This window comes from Eschrichtius robustus, chromosome X, assembly GCF_028021215.1.
Source record: "Eschrichtius robustus isolate mEscRob2 chromosome X, mEscRob2.pri, whole genome shotgun sequence".
NCBI classification, from domain to species: Eukaryota; Metazoa; Chordata; class Mammalia; order Artiodactyla; family Eschrichtiidae; genus Eschrichtius; species Eschrichtius robustus.
Genome location: NC_090845.1, coordinates 92438099 through 92444487, shown reverse-complemented (window position 1 = coordinate 92444487; position 6389 = coordinate 92438099). Strand labels below are relative to the sequence as shown.

At 48.1% G+C, this 6389-nt stretch overlaps 1 pseudogene; it reads right to left on the bottom strand.

The window, feature by feature from the left end:
• Positions 1-307: 307 nt before the first annotated feature.
• Positions 308-2336, bottom strand: LOC137756670 (adenosylhomocysteinase pseudogene; annotated as a pseudogene).
• Positions 2337-6389: the final 4053 nt, after the last annotated feature.

Here is a 6389-nt window from a genome sequence, read left to right as displayed (position 1 = left end):
TCAAATTTATTTTAAACTCAGTCAGTCCTGACCATGCACAAAACTCTTCTCAGGATCCACTTTCCACAAACCTTTTCATCACTTTCTGTATCCAGCACTTTATTTTTCCATTCAGAAACAGGCAGCCCTAAGTCAAACCTACTTCCTTTTCCCTTAATAAAATGCAACTCCATTCCTCATACCCTCTTTACTGAAAACATACATCCTACTTTCCTATTGTATACTGAAATGTTTTCTTATTATTTCTATTATTTTTTTTTTTAGGCACCAAAATTTTTATTAACCCACCTTCTTGCTCTCTTTTAACAATATAAACCAAATTAATCTCTTTTTGACCCAGAGTTGTGATGGGAACATCAAGTTACAATGCACTTTTATGTTTCTCTGGCCCCTCTCAACCTCTGGCTGTCACTTCTCTCGTCCTTTCTTGGCTATCCCTTAACAATATATTCCAACCCCTGTAAAATAGGGACTAAAAGTACCAACCGCATTGTTCTGAGGTTTAAGAGAATGCCAAGCACTAAGCCGGGCTCTCAGGAGCATTCAAACTCCAAAAGTTCCTCCACACCCTTTGACATAGCTCCTTCTCATCTGTCATGGGCTGAGGAAACAATGAACCTGTAAACCAAGAACATGAGTATAAAGTCCATAGGCCAAGTGAGGGCCTGGATGGTAAAGTGCATGGGCTTTGTGAACATCACTGCCAACTTCCAGCCTAAGGAAGGACTGACTAAGTGAGCAGTTCCAAAACCCCTGAGCTCATGGCTCCCTGTGGGTAACTCCCGTGTACCTCCATCGTGACCAGGGCTTGAGGAGGGACTTCTCAATTCCCCCTGCCACACTTGGAACAGTATGAGGGATGCAGCAGAGGCCAAAGACTGAGTGACTAGCCCCAGGGAGTTGATGGGGAACATTATCAAACCAGTCTCAAAGGTGGTGCCATTTGCTCTTGGGGAGGAGAGGTGGGACCCAGGCAAGGACAGCAGCTGGAAGGCAAAGGGCAGGCCTGGTTCTCAGTAATGGTAGTGATCAGGTTTGAAGGGGCCATCACAGTACATGCCCAAGTACTGGGCCTGCTTCTCAATCAGCTTGGTCAGCTTCACATTCAGCTTGCCCAGGTGGGCTTCAGCCGCTGCTTCATCCAGCTTCTTGGGCAGGAAGTGGACCCCGACAGGATACTTGTCTGGGTGGGTCCACAGCTCAATCTGCGCCAGCACCTGGTTGGTGAAGGAGTTGCTCATCATGAAGCTGGGGTGGCCCATGGCGCAGCCCAGGTTGACCAGCCGGCCCTCGGCCAGAATGATGATGTGGCGCCCGTTCTTCAACAAGTAGTGGTCCACCTGGGGCTTGATGTTCACCTCCACAGTGTTCTCGTTCAGCCACTTGACGTCAATCTCCACGTCAAAGTGTCCGATGTTACACACAATGGCGTCATCTCTCATCTGTTCAAAGTGCCGGCTGAGGATGATGTTGATACAGCCCGTGGTGGTGACAAAGATGTTGCCCTCCTGACAGGCCTCATCCATGATGGTCACCTCATAGCCCTCCATGGCAGCCTGAAGCATGTTGATGGGGTCGATCTCTGTGATGATGACGCGGGCCCCGAAGCCCCTCAGGGCCTGGGCACAGCCCTTGCCCACGTCACCATAGCCCGCTACCACCGCCACCTTGCCCACAATCATCACGTCTGTGGCCCGCTTGATGCCATCTATGAGGGACTCCCGGCAGCCATAGAGGTTGTCAAACTTGCTCTTGGTGACAAGAGTCGTTGACGTTGATGGTAGGCACCTTTAGGATCCCGTTGGCCATCATCTTGTACAGGTTGTGGACCCCCGTTGTGGTCTCTTCGGAGATGCCTCGGATGTCTGACAGGAGCTGTGGGTACTTGGTGTGGATGAGGTTGGTGAGGTCACCACCATCGTCCAGAATCATGTTGAGGGGCCCGTCCTTGAAGTACAGCCTCTGCTCAGTGCACCACAGATACTCCTCGTCTGTTTCACCCTTCCAGGCATACACTGGAATGCCAGCCTTGGCAATGGCAGCTGCTGCATGGTCCTGGGTGGAGAAGATATTGCAGCTGGACCACCGCACCTCAGCACCCAGGGCAACGAGGGTCTCAGTGAGGACAGCTGTCTTCACGGTCATGTGCAGGCAGCCGGCAATGCGGGCGCCCTTCAGTGGTTTGGAGGCCGAGTACATCTCCCGCATGCGCATCAGGCCCGGCATCTCATTCTCTGCGAGGTCCAGGGCCTTGCGTCCCCAGGCGGCCAGGCTGATGTCAGTTACGTTGTAAGGCAGCTTGTCCAACATGCCGGCGGCGTTTCCGCACGGAGTGATGGACACGGGCGAAGGGTCCCGAGCCGCGGGCTGGGGACAGGCGCAGGTGGCGGCGCCGGGTAGGGCTATTTCTATTATCTTTAATTACATGTTTAAATTAGAATCCTCTGCTTTTAAAACCTTAATTTCTTGTGAAAACTAAGAAGTAAGCAATTATGAACTGTCTTTTACATTAGCATTCTGTAGATTGGTGAACATAAATACCAGTGATAGTTTTTTTTTTTTTTTTGGCTGTGTTGGGTCTTCATTGCTGACCAGTGATAATTTCTAAAAACACTTGCTTTCTTATAGAGAACATCTCAGGGTTGCACCAAACATATTCATTAATAGTCCTAAATACCTTTAGTTTCTCTGTTTAGTAATTGATGTCTCAGTATCTTACTTTATTTGGGAAATACCCAGCTATTCAACAAACTTCCATCATTTAACTTAATTTAACACAACTCTAAAATTTCACGTTACCAAATATCTGGAGAGATCATCCTCAAGTAGACATTCCTAAAAGTACACCCAAAACTCTTATCTCATTTGCATTTTCTTTCCTTAAAAGTTTCTTCACATCAAGTTACTTTCCTTGCTGACAAATTTGTAACAGATATAACAAGATTTTATTTAGCTTATATTAAACCTAGGCACAGTAAAGGTATTACACTTAATGTTGGTGACTCTAAAGACATGTTTATATTAATTAGATCAACAAACTTAAACATTAATACCAGGTATTAATTTAATACTGAATATTTCCCAGTTCACGTGAACCTGAAATTCATTTAGCTTAATTTCTCTCGTATTTAGAATTGTTTGATTTGTAAGCGCTTACTTTTCTTTAAGCCAATTAAATAGAGCTCATTTACAAATTAACCTCAGCAATATTATCCAAAGACAAAGACACATACTGAGACATATATATATCTAGACAGACACAACGAGAGATGTAGCTTCATTTTCTAAACTTAGTCATGAATCAGATATCACAATATAAAATTCACTAGTTTATAAGTAACAGTTGGAATAAGTAAAATTTTTAAAGGCTTCTTCCCGTTTTTCCCTCAGTCTCAGGAATTAGAGATGGTCTAGATAAGTGTTCCTGAGATCCCTGGTCTGAAGGCACAGGGAGAGAAAATCAAGTTCTCCTAGTAGGACTTGTTCCCGCAGGGTCAGAATTCTGAAAAGACGTTTGATCAAGCTTGCTTTTACTAACTGTATATGCAAAAAGAACCAGTTTTGGAACCAGTTTTCAAGAGTTTTACCTAAACCAGCTTTCTCTGGAGTCTAAACAATATGGTGACCACACAATGTTATCCCATTTCACAAGGCAGAATGGCCATCACAAATCATAACACAGAACACGAAGTATAAAACACACACAGGCCCGGCTGTACTAATCAGACACTCCCTTAAATACAAGATTGCAGTCTGTCAGAAAAGCTCCTACAGAGACACAGAACTTCAGATCCGAGTACTAACAGAGTAAAGGGAAATATCTCAGGTCTTCAAAGATTTTGATGGTAGGAAAGGAGGCCAGGTTGAAAGAAAAGGGGAAGTAGGGGGAACAAAAGGGGTGGCCTTACGGACGTCTCCTGCCAACTGCAGACACCCAGGCATTACGGGACTTTTCCCTGTGCTTCCAGGAAGGGAGAACAGGAACTCAGCCCTAGCAGAAACCAGAGACCAGAACCAGAATTTGAATTCTCTGCCCACCGGAGGTGATCAGGCTCCGACCCTCAGATCAGGCTGAGACCCTTAAGCCAGACTCCTGCGTCCAGGACGGGGACAGAAGAAAAAAGAGTAGGATAGGAGGGGTTGAAAAGAGGAAAGAGAGAGGAAAGGGGAAAGAGGTCAATAACGTCTCTTGTTCCTTACCCAGTCAGGGCACTCTGGCCAGTCGTCCGCGTCAGGAGGAGACCAGGGACAAAAGGGTCCCAGTTGCACCTGCTGGGTCTGGTCCATCACAGGGCGAGCTGGTTCCCGAGTACCCCAAGTGGTGAGAATGTCAGTCGTAGTGAAGAAGAGGCCCCACCAGAGTCGCCATTTGTTGCAGGAAGGGGGACCCCTTCCAGGGCCGAGAGTGGGCTCTTGTCTAACACTCAGAAACGAATTGTCCAAGGAGACACACGTGCTGACAAAGCAAGAGACTTTATTGGGAAGGGGCAGCCGGGTGGAGAGCAGCAGGGTAAGGGAACCCAGGAGGACTGCTGTGCCACATGTCTCGCAGTGTCGAGTTTTATGGTGATGGGGTTAGTTTCCAGGTTGTCTCTGGCCAATCACTCTGACTCAGGGTCCTTCCTGGTGGCCTTCCTGAATTCAGACCAGACTGAAAATTTATAAATCTATATTTATAAATACTATATGGACACAATTTTATAAATCTGCTTTTGATCTCATTTACAGATGAAAAAATAGAGACAGAGAAAGATTAAATATATTGCTAAGTTCATCCAGCAAGCCAAGAAAGAGACTGGCCCTGGAACACACATCTGTGGACTTCCGGTTATTCTTACCAGATTCCTTGACTGGCTTATATGATTTAGGAGGGACTTGCTCCCCACATCTCACCTTCTAGAGGTTTTCAGAATATGTTACAGGGATCTTCCCTTAGTGAAAGCTGCTTACAGAGAAATGGGCTCCAGCCATGTTTACATGCAGCCAGGGTGGGCAGCACAGGCCTTTTCAGGGAACAGGAGCTGAAGGTCCCAGAAGGCAGGCAGGGCAGCCATGCAGGCAAAGGGGGAAGGCAGTCAGCCCTGGCAGCTGCTGCCATGACAACAGTCTTCAGGGGTGTGGCCTTTCTCTGGGGGATCTGAGGAAGCCCAGGGTGGGTTTCTGGTTCAGGGATTCCTGCTCCCTAGTGAGGCTGTACTTCTGTGGCAGATACAGAGTCCCCCTGCCCTCTGAGTGCCTCTCCAGCACAGACCCCATGGAGGTCTGGTTTCCCTTTGCAGGGCCCGTCTGTCTGGAATTGGAGTTGAGGAGTTCTGCCCTCTCCATCCCAGAGGTTGCCCCTGCTGCTGCTGCCTCTGCATTCTTTCCTAATGACACCCATGGCAGTACTTTGGTCTCAAGACTTGCTGCCTGGGACTGCAGCAGGCTCTGTCCAGCCTGGGGCTCTCAGGCTCACCTCCCCCACCCCCGCCCTGGGGGAAATAGCCAAGTGGGAAATGCAATGACAAGAGCCCCTCTTTTCTGCTTCTGGCCTCATCCTAACTGAGCCTAGACAGACAGACAGACACACACACACACACACACACACACACACACAAATTACACACACACCGTGCATATGCCCAGAGAAACAAGCAAGGGACTCTGAAGAAAGGTGGGGTGGCAACTCAGGCTGCTGGGAAACACTCAGGGACAGGGAAGGCTGGTCCAGACCTGGGCTGAAGGGAGGCAATACCTGGCTCTGGGCTGGGCAGGACTCAGGCTGTCACTGGCTGGAGGGCTCTGGAGGCTGGGAGCCTTCTACCCCTCTCCATGCCTCTCTTTGTGTCCTCCTCCTTCTCCCTAAAAGGTGGGGTCAGGGGCTGTGGTGAACGAGGTCCCTTGCAGCTCTAGGATGCTCTGACTCCACACTGCCCACCGCGGTGAGGTGAGAAGGGGCTTCTCTTAGGAACACCATTTGGCCTGAGTGGAGGCCTCTCCAGACTGGCTGCTGCTGCCTTTCCCAGAATCCAGCTGAGCTCAGAGCACAGAACTCTTCCCTCCTGGGCCAGAGCATACTCACAGCCTTACTCACTCTTGGCCTCAGGTACTCTCAAAAGGGTCCAAAACGACCTTAGTTGTTGAAGTCGGGGTGATAGAGGTTGGAATAGAGGACACAGAGTCACAATCTTGTATATATGGTTCACCGAACTTATATTTAATGAGTGTTTGTTCTATCCTGTGTCCTATATAGGCCGACAAATAAGACACAAATGTCCCCACGTAGATCACTGATTTATATGGGAGATAGACATCTAAACATAGTTTTAACACATGAAGATAATAAAGTCTGATCACCTGGTGATTTAGGAACACCGGGAAAGAACACCTAACTCAGCTTTCCCTGATGA